General features: G+C 40.7%; 1 pseudogene; it reads left to right on the top strand.

Moving 5' to 3' along the window:
* The first annotated feature begins 14,113 nt into the window (after positions 1-14,113).
* Positions 14,114-14,875, top strand: LOC123455521 (annotated as a pseudogene).
* Positions 14,876-19,529: the final 4,654 nt, after the last annotated feature.

Here is a 19,529-nt window from a genome sequence, read left to right as displayed (position 1 = left end):
CTCAGGCCACTCTGGCCGCCCACATGTGAACTCAGGCCCATTCCTCATGCCCACACACAAGCTTGGGCCGCTCTGCCCTTCCACCACAAAACATTAGGCCAGCTATACCTGTCTGCCAGTGTGAGCTCAGGCCCAATCCTCCTCCCCCATCAGGCTGATCTGCAAACCCATACGTGAGCTCAGGACTACTCTGCCTGCCCACCCATGCATGAGCTCAGGACTTCTCTGCCCATCTGTTTGCCCACATGTGAGCTCAGGCATTCTCCCCCAAGAGGCACCACCTCCCTTGCCCATCCAGACCACAGTCCTACTCTCCCTGCCCATACACTGTGATGGGATGACCACAGCACAAAAAAAAATAACATGAAAAGCAAAATGCAAGTAAAACCAGTAAGATCACCCAGTCCTACAATGAATGTCTCTAATCAAAACATAGAAGAGACATTAGGATCAGAACACCAAAATGAAGCTATGGTCAATGAAACCCTGACCAAGCTACTGGTAGAACTTGCAGAAAAGCAACAAAGGGCCAGTAATTGTGTGGATGCTGCCATCACTAGGCTAGATCTAATACATAAGAAAGTGGAAGGAATTCAAACACAGTTAAGAGATATGAAGGAGAGTGAAAAAAAAAAAAAGAGGACCTTAAAAATAAGCTGGCAATGCTAAATGAAGACATAAAGAAATGCAAGGATGAATTGCAAGAAGCGTCAAGAAAATCAGAAAATGATGTGAAAGGTAGCTTGACAGAGGGATGGAAACTATACATAGAGAAGTAGTAGAAAATGCAAACTTAATTGAACAAGCCCAAAACTCTTTAGAAGCACTCAAGAATAGAGTCAGCCATATGGAGGATAGAAACTCAGATCTGGAAGACAAGACAGAAGAAACAGTTTGAGAGTTCAAAAGTTTCAATATGTTCAACATTTTCTGTGAACAGAACATGAGGGAAATGTGGGATACCCTTAAACGTCCTAACATCCAGATCATGGGAATACCAAAAGGGGAAGAAATTCAGACCAAAAGCATGGAGAACTTATTTAACAAAATAATCAAAGAAAACTTTCTCACTCAAAAGAAAAGCCCATCAAGGGCTGGAGAGATGGCTTAGCGGTTAAGCGCTTGCCTGTGAAGCCGAAGGACCCCGGTTCGAGGCTCGGTTCTCCAGGTCCCACGTTAGCCAGAAGGCACAAGGGGGCGCATGCATCTGGAGCTCATTTGCAGAGGCTGGAAGCCCTGGCGCACCCATTCTCTCTATCTTATCTGTCTTTCTCTCTGTGTCTGTCGCTCTCAAATAAATAATTAAAAAAAAAAAAAAGAAAGAAAAGCCCATCAAGATACAAGAAACTAACAGAACTCCATACAGAATGGACCAAAGGAGAAACTCTCCAAGACATATTGTCATTAAGACTCTAAACATTGACACCAAAGAGAAAATCCTAAAAGCAGCTAGGGAAAAACAGCACATCACTTTTAAAGGTAACCCCATCAGAATTATTTCAGACTTCTCAATGAAACCCTGAAAGCCAGAAGGGCCTGGAACGGAACACTGCAAAGTCTAAGAACCTATGGCTTCCAACCAAAATTACTTTACCTAGCAAAAGTATCCTTCATAATAGATGGTGAAAGAAAAACTTTCCATGACAAAACTCAGCTTTACAATTATATGATCACAAAACCAAACCTACAGAGAGTATTTCAGGAAATTCTCCACAAAGAATCAAATAATCAACCTAAATTGCCTAAAAGAAGCAGATCACAATAACCAAACTCAGAGAAGGCACAAAAAACTTCAAAGTCCATGAAAACACCAAACCATATACACCAACTCAATATGGCAGAGATCAAATCAAACCTCACAGTCATTACACTAAATATTAATGGCCTTAATTCACCCATCAAGAGACACAAGCTAACAGGGTATATCAAAAAATTAGACCCCTCAATGTCTCCAAGAAACCCACCTCACCACTAAAGACAGACACCTCCTCAGAGTGAAAGGGTGGTAAGTGATATTCCAAGCAAATGTGAATGAGAAACAAGCAGGTGTAGCTATACTAATATCAGACAAAATAGATTTCAAACAAAAATCATAGAAAAGACAAAGAAGGATACTTCTTGTTTATCAAGGGAATGATCCATCAAGAGGATATCACAATCATAAATCTCTATACACCAAACACAGAGGCACCACAGTTCATAAAACCCATTTGACAATGAAACAGAAATAAGCACCAACACCATCATAGTTGGGAACTTCAATGCACCATTATAAGTAATAGACAGATCATCCAAATAGAAACTCAACAGGGAAATAAGAGAGCTCAACAAAACCATAGATCACTTAGACCTAACGGACATCTAATATATAACATTCCATCCCAAATCCACAGACTACACATTCTTCTCAGCAGCCCATGGAACATTCTCTAAAATAGATCATATACTAGATCAAAAAGCCTGCCTCCAAATATTTAGGAAGATTGACATAATTCCCTGCATGATATCAGATCACAGTGCTATATTGCTAGAAATTAACAACAAAAGACCCACCAAGAATTCCACCGGCACCTGCAAACTGAACAGCACACTTTTAAACAATAACTGGGTAGTGGACAAAAAATGAAACTGCAAATTTTCTAGAAATGAATGATGATGAGAACACATTGCACCCAAACATTGGAGAGAATTGTCATGGTCGGTTCATTTTTTTTTTTATATTTATTTATTTATTTATTTATTTATTTATTTATTTGAGAGTGACAGACAGAAAGAAAGACAGATAGAGGGAGAGAGAGAGAATGGGCGTGCCAGGGCTTCCAGCCTCTGCAAACGAACTCCAGACGCATGCACCCCCTTGTGCATCTGGCTAACATGGGACCTGGGGAACTGAGCCTCGAACCGGGGTCCTTAGGCTTCACAGGCAAGCGCTTAACCGCTAAGCCATCTCTCCAGCCCTCATATCTTAAAATAATAAAGGTTATAAACAAAGCTCCTAAATGCCAAATAATACTTAATGGAGAGAGACTGGAGGAATTCTCATTGAGATCAGGAACAAGACAGGGGTGTCCACTCTCACTGCTACTCTTCAATATAGTACTGGAAGTCCTAGCTCAAGCAATAAGACAGGAGAAAGAAATAAAAGGGATACAATTTGGAAAGGAAGAAGTTATGTTAGCTCTATTCACAGACCACATGATTCTATATGTAAAAGACCTGAGAGACTTCATTCCAAAACTCTTGAAGGTTATTAACCCCTTTAGCAAAGTAGCAGGATATAAAATCAATGCACAAAAAAATCAGTAGACTTTCTTTATGCAAATGACAAAGATACAGAGAAAGAAATAAGGGACATGATCCCACTTTCAATAGCAACAACAACAACAACAAAAAATACCTTGGAATAACATTAAACAAGGAAGTGAAAGATCTATACAATGAAAACATAAAAACACTCAAAAAAGAAACTGAGGTTGGGGGTGGTGGCACATGCCTTTAATCCCAGAACGTGGGAGGCAGAGGTAGGTGGATCACCATGAGTCCAAGGCCACCCTGAGACTGCATAGTGAGTTCCAGGTCAGCCTGGACTATAGTGAGACCCTACCTTGAAAAACCAAAGGGAAAAAAAAAAAAAAGAAATTGAGGAGGACTTGAGAAAATGGAAAGACCATCCATGCTCCTGGATAGGCAGAATTACCATTGTGAAAATGGCAATCCTCGCCGGGTGTGGTGGCACACGCCTTTAATCCCAGCACTCGGGAGGCTGAGGTAGGAGGATCACCGTGAGTTCAAGGCCACCCTGAGACTCCATAGTGAATTCCAGGTCAGCCTGGGCTAGAGTGAGACCCTACCTCGAAAAACCAAAAAAAAAAAAAAAAAAAGAAAATGGCAATCCTACCAAAGGTAATATACAGATTTAATGCAATTCCAATCCAAACTGCAGCACTGTTCTTCACAAAGATAGAAAAAAATGATCTCAAAATTTATATGGAAAGGTAGAAGGCCTCAGATATCCAAGCATATTCTCAGTAAAAGAAATGCCTCTGGAGGCATCACCATACCTGAAATAGAGCTATATTACAAAGCCATAGTAATGAAAACAGCATGGTACCAGCATAAAAACAGGAGTATGGACCAATGGAATAAAATCGAGGACCCAGACTTTGGGTCAAGCAAATACAGCTACTTGATATTTGACAAAGGCCCTAACAATATAGGCTGGAAAAAAAAGATAGCATCTTCAACAAATGGTGCTGGACAAACTGGATAACCATATACAGGAAATTGTAACTTGATCCACACATTTCACCATGAACAACACTCAAGTCCAAATTGATCAAAGACCTCAATATAAAACCAGAAACTCGACTACTTCTGGGAGAAAATATAGGAGGAACTTTCTATGATATAGGAATGGGAAAAGACTTCCTGAACAAAACCCCAGTAGCACAGGATCTTAAACAATCACTCAACCAATGGGATCACATGAAGCTGAAGAGTTTCTTCACAGACAAACATACAATAAACAAAGCCAATAGACTACTCACAGAATGGGAGAAAATATTTGCTGAATATCCAACTTACAGAGGCCTAATCTCTAGAATCTACAAAGAACTCAAAAACCTAAACAATAAAAAGTCAAACAACCCACTCACAAAATGGGGCAAAGAGCTGGACAGGCAGTTCACAGAGGAAGAAATACAAATGCCAAACACATACTTAAGAAAATGTTCATTATCCCTAATCATCAGGGAAATACAAATTAAAACAACTATGAGATTCCACCTTACCCCAGTAAGGATAGCAAACACCAAAAAATCAAATGAATATAAATGCTGGTGAGGATGTGAGAAATAGGAACCCTCATCCACTGTTGGTGGGAATGTAAGATGGTACAACCATTTTGGGAAGCAATATGGAGACTCCTGAAAAAGCTGACTATAGTAATACCAACAGACCCAGTTATTCCCTTCCTGGGCATCTACCCTAAAACCTTCAAACCACAGGCCAGAGAGATTTGCTCAACCATGTTTGTAGTGGCTCAATTTGTAATAGCTAAGAGCTGGAATCAACCCAGATGTCCATCACTAGAAGAATGGATAACTAAAATGTGGTATATCTACACAATGGAATTCTACACAGCAGTAAGAAAAAAATGACACAGCGAAATTTGAAGAAAAATGGTTGAACGTGGAACACATCATTCTCAGTGAACTTGCCAATCACATAAAAATAATCACTGCATAGTCTCACTTACCTACAGCACCTAACCTGAATCTACCCAAGATGCCAACATACCCAGCAAGCATATCGATGACTGGACAATAGAGTGGGTGTGGAGGGAGAGGAGAGCAAGGGAGGGGGTGAGGGACACAAATCTAGACCCAAATGGCAATGGTACTATAAAATTATACATCCTAAAAGGCAGACCAAATGGCTGAACCTTCACCAGACCTTTAGAGGGAACACCAGAATCACAAGGCACTGGAGAGGGTATGATGAAGACTGACCTTAATATTCTACAGCTTCTCTCTCTCTCCTCTCTAACTCTTTTATATTACTTATCTTTTTCTTCCTTCTCTTCGTGGGCACTGACTTGTCACTCCCAGTACCAGCAGCTGGCTATCATCTGCAATGAGCTTTTGATCAGACAGACCTAGAAGGTTTCCTAAAAGAATGACAGATTTCTGTCAGAGTACTTGATGACCCCCCAAAGGTTAGTGGTAAGACCCTGCTGCTGAAGACACCATATGCCATTAACATGTAACATGGAGTGACATGGCTGGAGGCTAGAAGAGAGTCAGTCCCCAGACAGTCAGCATGTCTAGTACCAGAAGGTACTACATGGGTGACTAGGGGAAAATGGTCAATATCTGTCCAAGTAACTCATGGTCTAACCTACTTAGCAGCAAATAACCTGTTGTGATGCTCACACAAGTGCAATAGTGGTACACATCCATGATGGGAAACCAACTGCTCTTGATTTGGCTAACTGATCCACTCAGTGGAATGGAACCCATAGCTGGAGCTGGGAAACAAGTCAGAACCATATCAAAAAATGAGCCCGCTCTCCATTATCAAGCTACCACCAATCATGGGATAAAAGAGGGCCTACACCTATTAAATTCTCTCTAAAAAATAAGGGTTATCCCATTTATCTGGTGCTAACTTTACTCTCCGTTGGAGAATCTGCTTCTCTTTTTCAGATAGATGCAGATCCTAAGGAGAGAACCACCCCATCATACCTCAAAGGGTCTGTTGCAGGTAGGTTCACATTCCTGGTAGAAATCACCCAACCAAGAGCAGCTTCTGGGGAAAAGAGGATTATTTTGGCTTAAAGGCTCAAGGAGAAGCTCCACCATGGCAAAGGAAAATGAAGGCATGAGCAGAGGTTAGACATCACCTTCTGGCCAACATCAGATGGACAATAGCAACAGAAGAGTGTGCCAAACACTGGCATGGGGAAACTGGCTTTAACACCCATAAGCCTGCCCCCAACAATACACTCCCTCCAGGAGGTATTAATTCCCAAATCTCCATCAGCTGGGAACCTAGCATTCATGACACCTAAGTTTATGGGAGACACCTGAATCAAACCACCGTATTCTGCCCCTGGCCCCCATAAACTGATAACCATACATGATGTAAATTGCAATGCATTCATCTAACTTTAAAAGTCCCCATAGTTTTTATCAATTCCAATGATGTTCATACATCCCCATAGTCCAAGGTATTTTAACTGAGCCATAATACCAAAAAATAACCTCAAAAAGCCCATAATGGCAAAGAATAAACATTCACACTGCAGAAGAAGGCACTGGGCATAGCAAAGAAACATTCATCCAATACATGATTTAAATCAACCAGGGCAATCATCAAACTCTGTAGCTTCAAGTCCAACAACTCTAGCCAGTGACAAATCTCCAAGTCCAATAATTCTAACCACCAACAAGTCTCTGGCATTCCAATTCTGCCCCTCCAGCTAGGCTACTCACAGTCCTGGAAAACTTCATCAGGGCCGGCAGCTCTCCTTGGCAGCTATCTCATGGTCCCAGCATCTCCACTGGGTTTCCCCTTCAAACCACGGTTCATCCTCATGGCCCCATGGGGTCTCTATGCATGCAACCAACAAAACCTGCTTCACACCATGGCCATTTCCAAAGCACAAGACCGTGTTGCAAACTCAATGACCCTCTTTCCAGCATTTCTTATACTCCATAATACCAGGTAGGGTGCCACTTTGTTAATCCAGGGGGGAGGGAATAAAGCAGACTTTGAAGAACAGGACTCCTTGAGTATTTAGGTCCCTTCTAAGTATCTACATTCTTCCTGTTGCCCCAGTGCACGTCAGCTAGCCTAATCTCAAAGGTTGTAATCTCTCAATTACAGCTGAACAGGCAACAGTTCACCGAAAGATTTTTCTTTCTGTGCCATATCCCTCTGCTCACACCAGTTCATTTCTATGCAAAGCAACACCGCACAACTTCTCAGGACATGGGCATAAGAGCAAGCTTCTCACACAAACTGCCAGCCCAGTCCAAGCAAAGCTCGTACCCTCATAAATCAAACCTCACAGTCCATAGTTCTTACTGCATTCAGGTCTTTCAACTCTGACCAGAATAGTCCATCAAGCTGTACTTACAGCACTGCAAGGCATCTCTTAGGTCAAGGTTCCAACTCCTTCCACATTCCTCTTGAAAATCAGCTCCAAAAGTCCAAAGCCACACAGTCAGGGGTCTAGCAGCAATCCCACTCCTCAGTACCACTTTACTGTTGCAGGCAGGCTCACATTCCTGGTAGAAATCACCCAGCCAAGAGCAGCTTGTAGGAAAAAGAGGTTTATTTTGGCTTACAGGCTCAAGGGAAAGCTCCACGATGGCAGGGGACAATGATGGCATGAGCAGAGGGTAGACATCACCTCCTAGCCAACATCAGGTGGACAATAGCAACAGGAGAGTGTGCCAAACACTGGCATGGGGAAACTGTCTTTAACACCCATAAGCCTACCCCAAACAATACACTCCCCCCAGGAGGCATTAATTCTCAAATCTCCATCAGCTGGGAACCTAGCATTCAGAACACCTAAGTTTATGGGGGACACCTGAATCAAACCACCACATCTGAAACTAAGAATAATTGGCAAAACAAGCAAGGGTGCTGTTTTCTTGGTGAACCTGGTACCAGAACAAGGGTGAAGGAGATCAACACAGAGAACAATCAACTCCTACCAAATCAGATATCCAGAGACACAGAGGTCCCCAAGACCTCATCACTAAAGCAGACCTAAAATGAACCCAACATGGCTCAGGGAAATTTTGCGGAAGAGGGGATGGAAGGAATGTCAGAGCCACACATTGGTTCATGATACACAGAGACCTTTCCTCCTGCCCATATCTTAGGGCTAAGTCTACAATGCATGACCCATATACCTCAACAAAGATTTGCCATGGGGAGGGGGGAGGACAAGAAGGAGTCTAAAAATGGTACAATCTTGACTGCATTCACTGAGTACAAAACTAATTAATAAAAATAATAATAAAAGAAAAATAAATAAACAACAATAATAATTAATTAATAATAAAACTAACTAAAATCTTAAGAAACAAAGTTTCCTTGATCAGGGAGAGATAATATGTACTTACTAGATATGAGATCAACAACATCTCTAATTTTATCCTTTTTCAAGAAGACCAATAATGATTAGTACTTGGTTATTTATCCCTCTACTGATTCATAATTACAATCTCTACTTAACATCTGAATAAGATAAAATTTGAACATATTGCTAAATGATCAAGCATGTTGGTCTTCATTGGGATAGCATAGGCATATTTTTAGTTATGAAAATGTAATGCCATTGAGTCTGAGTGTTAGAAATTACAAAACATTGCTAAGAAAGTCTAAATAAATGGACAGATAGGTTATTCTGATGCCCTGAAAGACAATATAGTTAAGTAGTAAATTCCTCCCTAGTTCTAGATTTAATGCACCTCCAATCAGAATAGGAATGCTTGTATGTATGTGTGTGTGTGTTTTAAATAGAAATTGATAGGAAGATTAAAAACACTTCTTGTGTGTTAAAAAGCAGGAACCTAGATGGTAAAAACATTTTTTTGCAAAGGTATTTCATGTTGGCAGTTATTCTTGCACTTGACCCGACTGTGCTGCTAGTGATGGACGGATGGATGCCAGCTTGCAAATGCTAATTAGTTTTCCTTTGTAGTAGCAGTGAACTTAAGAGTCCACAGCTATTTTATCTCTTTAGTCTGTTATAACACTAATATTTTCACTAGGTTTACTGAACCATAACTTAAAATTTAGCTTGAGTCAGGTCCTCCAGGATAACCTAGAATTCACTGTTGTCCAAGCTGACCTTGAATGTCCAACCCCCCTGCCTCAGCCTCCTGAGCACTGAGATTACAGGTCTGTATTACCAGGCCCATATTAAACTTCACTTAAAAATTTTGTATGTGAGTGTTTGGTGAGGAGGAGCATGCCAGTGCTAATAAACACCAGACAAAATTGCCACTTTTCATGTCTGGCTTTATGTGGGTGCTGGGGAACTGAATCTGGCATGACAGGCTTTGCAAGCAAGTACCTTCTTAAAAATGTGCTTTAAGTGCAGTTAATATTCTGTAAACTAATGATTTGATTTGTTTCTCTAGTTTTATCTTTTATTGTGTGTGACATACTAGAACCACACAGCATGTAGACTTGGCCTTTCTCCCTTCACTTACCTTTTCATTGAAGGCTCATCCGTGTTACTGTGACTCATCACCCACATGTATCTGGGGTGGCTAGGGCACATTGTGCTTCCCAGAATCCTTTTTCTTGTGTTTTTTCAATGAGGGTGGGCCCTGAGAGACTTTTAGTGTGGGATGTGATGAAGAGAAATCAAGCGGCAACCATTCTCTTTCTTCCAGGGCTCCTGTTACTCCCCAGTTGTAACTTATCTGCAGGCTCCTGTTGCTGACGTGTGGCAGCAGCCAGGCTTGTTGGGTCAACTTTCCTTGGGTCTTCTTTAGCTTCTCATATTCTGAGCTAGTTGGGTATTTATCAACATAGCTTCAAAGGCAAGAAGCTAAGGACAGCAGTTCTACAGGATGTCGCATCATACAGCATGAGAAAGATCATGGGTCTCTTCCATCTTTGCTCTCTTCTTTCTTTTGATTTCAAGTAGATTTCCACTGCTAATATGCAAGTTTATTCATCCACTAATTAAAAGACATTTCATGGGCTTGAGAGATTGCCTAGTGGTTAAGGCACTTGCCTGCAAAGGCAAAGGACCCAGGTTTGAATCCCCAGTACCCACATAAGCCAGATGTATGGGGAGGCACATGCCTCTAGAGTTTGTGTGCAGTGTGTCCATTCTCTCTCTCTCTCCCCTTTCTCTCTCTCACTCTCAAATAAATAAAAATAAAATGTTTCTTTTTAAAAGTCATTTTGTTACTTTCAGTTTGGAACCATTTAATTACTTTCCTCATGGTTTACAAAACTGCTGACAAGACACAACTTAAGAATGAAGGGTATATTTAGGCTTACCATTCAGGAGACACAGTCCGTTGTGGTGGAAAAGTCATGGACAGCTGGTCACACTGTGCCTGCAGCCAAGAAGCAGAAAGCAATGAAAGCTGGTATTCGGTTTACTTTCTCTTTTGATTCACTTGGGAATCCCAGCCATGGAATGGTGCCTACCACAGTAGAGTGGGTCTTCCCACCTTAACCTAATCTAGAAGCTTCCTCACAGACACGGCCAAGCTGTTTCCATCCAATTGACAATTAAGATTAACCATCAAAGTAACCATGCATAAAGGTTTCATGAACAATTACATACATATCTTTGGGTGGATATATTTTTATAACTGTACAAGGAAATGTTTAACAGACTTTAGTATAATTGCCACTGTAAACAGAAAGGGGTACTTAGGGAGTTCGATACTGACATGTTGTATTTTAGGTCTTTGAGATTATAAATTGAAAAAAAAAAACAAATTTTATATTCAAAAAGGATGAATTTTATGGCATGTGAATTAAACCTCAATTTTTTTTTTCCTGTTTTTGGTTTTTTGAAGTAGAGTCTCACTCTAGCCCAGGATGACCTGGAATTCACATGTAATCTCAGGGTGGCCTTGAACTCATAACGAACTGCCTACCTCTGACTTCCAAATGCTGGGATTAAAGGCATGCACCACCACACCTGGCTATTTACATCTCAATTAAAAAAAAAAAACAACTTGACTTCTGGTTAAGATGGGGGTGTAGGAACCATACTCAAGCAGCCTAGGAGAGAAAAAGCCAAAATAGCCCAGCAAAATACACTCTTCTACTAAAAATTGAGGAGCATAAGAAAAATCAACTGCAGCAGAGAAGTAGGAGAGATCCAGAGTATCTAGACTTCACAGAAGCAGGCAGAAGTGGCTCCAGCAGCAGTGGAAACAGTTCCACGTGGCCACAGTTGCCATGCTTGGCCTGAGCAGCAGGAAAAGCCAGGTGAGGGGATTCTCCACTCACACCAGCCTACTCACAAACTCAAGAAACTTGAAGGGAGGACTATAGGGAAGAACAGAGGGGAGGTTCCTGATGAAGAGGACCAGCAGGAAAACTTCAGCCATCATCCTCAGCCTCCCCTCCCCCACTGCCAGCACAAGCACCAGGAAGCACCAGAGACCTGGGGGAGGGAGCTCAGCAACAGGCACAGGCGTTGAGAGCTGTGACCCAGTGACCCAGCCAAAGTACCTGAGCCCACAGCGCAACAATGAGGGACCCAAGCAGGAGCACAGCATAATTGAGACCAAAACCATCCCAAAAGGTAATTGGGATTACACCAGGTCAGTACCTACCAAATAAACCTAGTATATAGGCTTGAATTGGAAGTGGTAATTGCACCTTCCACGTCAGGATAAATCATATGTTAAATCTGATGGATGGTCAGATTTTCCATTCTTAAATAAGCTATATTTTGGGCTTGTCATTTGTTGCTTCCTGATTTATAGTGCATTTATTTCCTCTTCTGTCATTCATTAGGGAAGGGTCTCACTTGGTCACAAACTAACTTGGAACCCTCAACGGAACAGAAATCTTAGCCTCCTAGTTGACATCATTAAGGATGTGGGGCAACATACATCCTAAGGGACTGTGACTTTGTTAGAGGATATGGTTATCATAATATCTACTCTTGCATAAATACTCTATGCTGTTTCTCCTTGAATGTGTACACTGTTTAGTTAAATTTTAGAATCTGCCTATATTTTGTTCCACTTAAGTCTACCTGAATACTCTCATAGCAGGCAAACCCAACATCTAGGGTCACTTTTGTAGTTACTCGGAGAGTCCTAAGAGTCACACCTAGCATCTTAAGCTCCTACCCTGGAGATATATAACATCAGATTGATATATTTAATAATCCTGCAGATAATTAGAAAAAATCCATGGATTAAATTAATCCAAGATGCAAAAATTTCTACATTATAATACATGAAACACAAAAATTAAGACAATATAAATCCCCCCAAAAGTATTAATGCATCAGAAATGACCTCCAGTGATAACTGATTTAGTCCTCTAAATGCCTGAGAAAGATTTCAAAAGAATGATTATAAATATGTTCAAAGACTTCAAAGAGGAAATTAAAGAAATGAAGAAGACAAAGGAAACCAACTTAATGAAATACGGAGGTCAGTACAAGACATAAAGGATATAGAAATAATAAAGAAAACCCAGTCAGAATTACTAGCAATGAAGAACACAGTCAATGAAATAAAAATCTCTAGAAAATCCCACCAGTAGGATGGATGAAGGAAAGGACAGAATATCTAAACTAGAAGACCAGGTGGTAGATCTAATACAGTTCATCAAAGAGAAAGACAAACTAATAGGAAAGTATGAATGGGAATTTCAAGATATTTGGGACACTGTGAAAAGATCAAACATAAGAATTCAGGGTATAGTAGAGGAAGAATTTCACTCCAAAGGCCTTTTCAACAAAATCAAAGAAGAAAACTTACCCCATATTGGGAAAGAGGTGCCAATGCAGATAAAGGAAGCCTCTAGAACACCAAACAGACAAAACCTGTAAAGAATCTCTCCTCGCCATATTATAATTAAACTACCAAACATACAAACCAAAGAAAATATATTGAAAGCAGTTAGACAGAAAAAAATCAAGTCACATACAAAGACAAGATAAGGATCACAGCAGATTACTCAACATAAACTTTAAAAGCCAGAAAAGCTTGGACCAATGTATTCTAAGTTCTGAAGATAACAACTGTCAACCAAGGTTACTTTATCCTGCAAAGCTATCCATTCAAATAGATGGAGAAATAAGGACATTCCACAACAAAAGCAGGCTAGAGGAATATTTGAAGACAAAATCATCTCTACAGAAAATACCTGAAAAGATCCTCCATGCTGAAGAGAAAGAAAAATACAGATATAAGGAACCTAGAAAAAACAAATGATACTCAAATAATAGTTAATACAAGAAAGCAAAGGTAAAACCAGAAGAACTAAAAAACAAAAAAATTGGCAAAAATAAATACACACCTTTCAATAATGGGCTATGGAACTAAATACAGAATTTTCAAAAGAAGAAACACAGATGTAAAAATTGTTCTACATCCTTAGTTGTCAGGGTAATGTGGATTAAAACTACATTGAGATTCCATCTCACTCCTGTCAGATTTGCTGCCATTTTGAAAACAAATGACCATAAATGCTGGCTAGGATGTGGAAAAAGAGGAACCCTTTTACACTGTTGGTGGGAATGCAATCTGGTCCAGCCATTGTGGAAAACAGTGTGGAGGTTCCTAAGATAGCTAAAAATAGATCTACCATATGACCCAGCTAAAGCACTCCTTGGCATATATCCTAAGGACTCGTCTCATTACCTTACAGATACTTGCTCGACCATGTTTCTTGCCACTCTATTCACAATAGCTAGGAAATGTTACCAGCCTAGATGTCCCTCAACTGATGAATGGATGGATAATGAAGATGTGGCACATTTACACAATGGAGTTTTACTCTGCAGTAAAGAAAAATTTACAGGTGGAATGCGTGGCCCCCACAAGATAAGCTCCGGCTATGGAGCTGCAGATGCCTCCAGGGCTCGATGTGCGTCGTCGCTAGAAGCTGGCGCGGAGCAGACAGGCTGTGGGAGCTGCCCGTGGAGCACGCCAAGCACAGGCCCCAAAGCAGCCGCTGCAGCAGGCCCCATAAAGTGTGTTTATGTCCATTTCTACCAGTACACCCACTCCATATCTCTACCCAATTGTACATAACTCAGCATCCAGCAAAGTATTGCAGACAGTTCCTCTGCTCACAGCATGCCTCCCCCAGGACAAGTGTAAAGTCAGGATTTGTCATCGCTTCAGCAACGAAAGGGATGTTGAACTTTCAACTGTTTGCCGGAAGTCTGGTACATTAATATTATACCAGGTGCTGAGGCTACTAATTTGGAAGAATTTACTACAGATGCTCCTGTTTATCCTTCCACAGTCATCCTCATTGATGGTACATGGAGCCAGGCTAAGGATATCTTTCATAAGGATTCCTTATTCAGACTTCCCAAACAGGTGCAGCTAAAAACTAGTACTTCTAGCCAGTATGTAATTCAGATGCAACCAAAGAATAGGTGCTTTTCCACCCTGGAGTGTGCTGCTGCTGCTCTTTCCATGTTGGAGAAGACCGTGACATACGTGAGACTTTGCTTCATCCTCTTCAAGCTCTGTGCCCTTTCCAGCTTCTGCATAGTGCTCAGATTCTCCTCAGCAAGGATTATCTCCTGAAGAATGGGTTGTTTCCGAAGCCAATGCCCAAGAACAAGGGCAAACTCAGGAAGATGGAACTACTAATGAACAGCGTTAAAATTTAGTACAGTGCTTCTCCTGGGGCTAGTTTACCTGTTACCTTTTCAGCCAGCTTAGGCCTGAGGAGGTTGGACTCCAAAGGATGGCTGCCAGCAGTCTTGTGCTGAAGGGGGAAGGAAACCAAACAGCCACAACTACAAGAAACAATTTCAGTGACTATGAAGAGCGAAATTTCATACTGTGTTGGTTTTGAAAATATGCCTCTAATAACATATTTTCATGTTTATAATTTACAAATATGATTAGGTGTTGGGCTATACTTACTTACAAAATGAAGAAAATTGTGCCTGGTTGGACCAGTGTTGCTTCAATGAATATTTATCAATGACTACACATAGGTCAGTGAATGATAAAATGAATCCTGCACCAGTTTGCAGCTTTGTGTGTGAACTTTAGAATTTGAAACAAGTTGTGAAACAAAATGATAGTCACATGTTTAGACTGAATTATTTATTTCACAAGATAATATAAAGGAACAAAGAAACTATTGTTTAGGAGCTAAACTTAATGCCAGCAAATGTGATACATGGTTTCTGTTAATTGCCCAAATTCTTTTTTTTTTTTTTTTTTTTTTGATTTTTCGAGGTAGGGTCTCACGTTAGCCCAGGCTGACCTGGAATTCACTATGGAGTCTCAGGGTGGTCTTGAACTCATGGCGATTCTCCTACCTCTGCCTCCCAAGTGCTGGGATTAAAGGCATGTGCCACAATGCCCAGCTCTTGCCCAAATTCTTAATGAGTGCATTTAATTTTGAAATGGCATACATTTTCATTTGGGATTGTTTTGGATAAGTTTTTTTTTTTTTAATTGTTTATTGAACATGTTTATTGGTTGTGGTAAACTGATTTTGATGAAGTTTCCATATGGAAATAACTGTAGAGTATAACACAACTATTATTTTGAGAACATATTTCTGTAAGTTGCTCTATTTAAATATTTCTTTAGAGGGCAAAAACTTTCACTATGAAAAAATAAATTCCTCCACCCTATTAAGAAAATATTTAGTGAGATTTTCATATAGAATAATAGAAATTTATGTAAAGTTTGTTTGCATCCAAATTTACTCCAGTGAGGTTCATGTTTTGGCAAGAAGCAGGGGCTTTGTTTTGCCTGTCATTCATGATAGCTAGAGTTACCTCAATCTAATGTTTAACTGGAAGAGAAAACTACCATGCAGTTTAAAGTTGAGCTTGATAAGTAAGTGTGTAGATGTATATGAACATATATACTAATGGCAGTTTCTAACAGTTTTTCATGCTCACTTATTTGATTAATTTTTCACTCTTACTTTTTTTTTTTTTTTTTTTTTTTTGGTTTTTCGAGGTAGGGTCTCAATCTGGTCCAGGCTGACCTGGAATAAACTCTGTAGTCTCAGGGTGGCCTTGAACTCAAGGCGATCCTCCTACCTCTGCCTCCCGAGTGTTCCCGAGTGCTGGGATTAAAGGCGTGCGCCACCACGCCTGGCTTAAGATGAGATTCTTATTAAGAGCTGTAATGCTGGTCACACAGTGCTAACAAAAGTGTAGGGAAATTATGTAGAAACTAGTTAAAAATACTAAAATTTAGGTGGGTGTGGTGGTGCATGCCTTTAATCCCAGCACTCAGGAGGCAGAGTACAGAATGAGAATAGAGAATGAATTCCAGGTCAGCCTGGACTAGAGTGAGACCCTACATTGAAAAATCAAAAATAAAAAAACCTAAAATTTAGATTTCTGTCTTGTTGACCATTTGCATTTAAAAACAAGTTAGCTCTTTATACTCTGAATCCTAATACCAAATAATTATTTGTATTATAATAAAGAAGTAGTATCATGTAAAATGTTGTTTAAACAAATGGGTTAAAATCATTATGCAGCAATCTTTATGCTAAAATTAAACCTAACAAACTTCAAAAAAAAATTTGCAGGAAAATGGATGGACTTGGAAAGGATTATACTAAGTGAGGTAACCCAGACCCAGAAAACCAAATGTTGTATGTTCTCTCTCATATTGGATCCTAGCTACAAATGACTGGACTTCTGTGTGAGTAGGAAGAAAACTCAGTAGCATAGGCCAGTAAGGTAGAAAAGAGATATAAAGGGAAGAGAAAGGGGGGGGGGGACTTAATAGGATGGTACTGTATATATGTAAGTAGAAGAACAGATTAATGGGGGTGAAAAGGCCTAAGTGAGGTCAGGAGAAGAGATTGAGTAAAGAAAAAGTGGAGGGAGGGCTAATCAAAATCTAAGAGGATATAAGTCATATGGAAACTTACTTTTTTGGACAATGGAACACACAGGAGCCATAGATTGTTATCAGAAAATTTTCAGTGCCAGGGATGGGATACTTTCCAGTGAGTTATTGGCCAGGGAGGCCCCGGATGCCCCCAAAACGTTACAGGCCATTGCCGAGGCCTTTGGTTTCCCACCAGGAATAGATAGTAAGACCCTACTGCTGAAGACTCCACATACTTGGGCTGCAAGGTCACTGAGAAACCCTGCTAGAGCTGAGCTGAAAACCTCCTCCATGATGACCAGCTGACAGAAAGTTGGAAAAAGCCACACTGCATGCAGTTCAATGGGAGAGAGAGAAATCACCAGTGAAGGTACCCAACAGTGGATACCAAATGAGCCAACAGTTGCAATAGTGGCACATCTGTTATGTGGGAAATTATCCCCACTCTAATTTGACTGGAGGTCCAGTCCATGGGAGGGAATACATCCCTGATACTGAAAACCTACAATAGGAGTAGTCATGAGCACTAGGTGTGTAACATCTGGTGGTATCTGGCTAAATGTATATACTATGTTCACCAAACTGCCCAGTAAGCACTTCTCTCAATGTTCATACCCTTATATTAATGCTACTCTCACTTTTTGTTAAAGAACCTTCTCTTTTCAGATGGCAGTGACCTTGGGATGACTCAAAAGGCACCATAATGCTGAGAAGAAATGACAGAGGAGTGTTCTGCACTGAAATATCTCAACCACACTTTCTATAGCTCAGGGTCCATTGTGGAAGAGAGCCAAAGGAAGAGCAGGAGTCCTTACAATGTGCTCCTTCAGACACAAAATGCCCTGGATATCCATGACCTCACAGTACCTGATACTACCCACACAAGACCATCACAATAGGATGAAAAGATTGTGACATGAAAGTAAAAGAGAAACTGATTGAGAGGGGGAGGGGATATGATGGAGAGTTGAGTTTCAGAAGGGAAAGTGAGGGAGGGAAGGAATTACCATGGGATATTGTTTACAATTACATAAGTTGTCAATAAAAAATAAATTAAAAAAAAACTTTTGGGCTGGTGAAATGGCTTAGCAGTTAAGGCATTTGCCTGTGAAGCCTAAGGACCATGGTTCGATTCCTCAGACCCACATAAGCCAGATGTACAAGGAGGCACATGCGTCTAGACTTCATTTGCAGCATGCCCATTCTCTCTATCTGCCTCTCTTGCTCTCTCTCTAATAAATAAAAAGTAAAATATGCTGAAGACACCATATGCAGCTGACACAAAAAATGGAACAGCATGGCTGGAAGCCAGGAGAGAGTCAGTCCCCAGACAGTCAGCGTATCTAGTACCAGAAGGTGCTACATGGGCGACTGGGGGAAATAACCAATATCTCTCCAAGCAACTCATGGTCTAACCTACTTAGCAACAAATAACCGGTTGTGATGCCCACACAAGTGCAACAGTGACACACAGCCATGGTGGGAAACCAACTGCTCTTGATTTGGCTAACTGATCCCCTCAGTGGTACGGGACCCATAGCTAGAGCTGGGAAACAAGTCAGAATCATATCCAAACATAAACCCTCTCTCCAATATCAAGCTATTGATGAATCATGGGCTACAAGAGGGCCTACACCTATTAAACTCTCTATTAAAAAAAAAAGTAAGGGTTATTTCATTTGTCCTGGAACTAACTTACTCTCCATTGGAGAATCTGCTTCTCTTTTTCAGATAGATGCAGATCCTAAGGAGAGAGCCACCCTATCATACCTCAAAAGGGCCCTGGTTGAAACTAAGGAAACTAGCAAAACAAGCAAGGGTGCTGATTTCCTGATGAACCAGATACCAGCACAAGGGGGAAGGAGACCAATACAGAGAAAAATCAACTCCTACCAAATCAGAGAGCTGGAGCCTCAGAGGTCCCCAACACCTCATCACTGAAGCAGACCAAAAATGAGCCCAACATGGCTCAGGGAAATTTTGCAGAAGAGGGGGCGGAAAGAATGTCAGAGCCACATGTTGGGCCAGGATATGCAGAGACATCTATAGTACCAATAACTGTGGGCTAACTCCACAAGGCATGACCCATATACCTCAATAAGGAGGGGCCAATGGGGAGGGGATAGGTCATGGATGAGCCTAATAATGGTACCAAACTGCCTGTATGTGCTGAATAGAAAACTAATTAAAAAAATTTACTATAAAAAAATTTCAAAATATTTTATTTATTTATTTGAGAGATAGAGAAAGTCAGATAGAGATAGAGAATGGGCATACCAGGGCCTCCAGCCACTGCAAATAAACTCCAAATGCATGTGACACCCTGTGTATCTGGCTTATGGGTACTGGTGAATCAAACCTGGGTTCTTAGGTTGCACAGGCAAGTGCCTTAACCACTAAGCTATCTCTCCAGCCCTATACCTCAATTTTTAAAAGCAAAAAATT

The sequence above is a fragment of the Jaculus jaculus genome, chromosome 17 (assembly GCF_020740685.1).
Source record: "Jaculus jaculus isolate mJacJac1 chromosome 17, mJacJac1.mat.Y.cur, whole genome shotgun sequence".
Classification (NCBI taxonomy): domain Eukaryota; kingdom Metazoa; phylum Chordata; class Mammalia; order Rodentia; family Dipodidae; genus Jaculus; species Jaculus jaculus.
The sequence above is the reverse complement of the archived record's forward strand: the minus strand, read 5'-3'. Positions and strand labels throughout refer to the sequence as shown.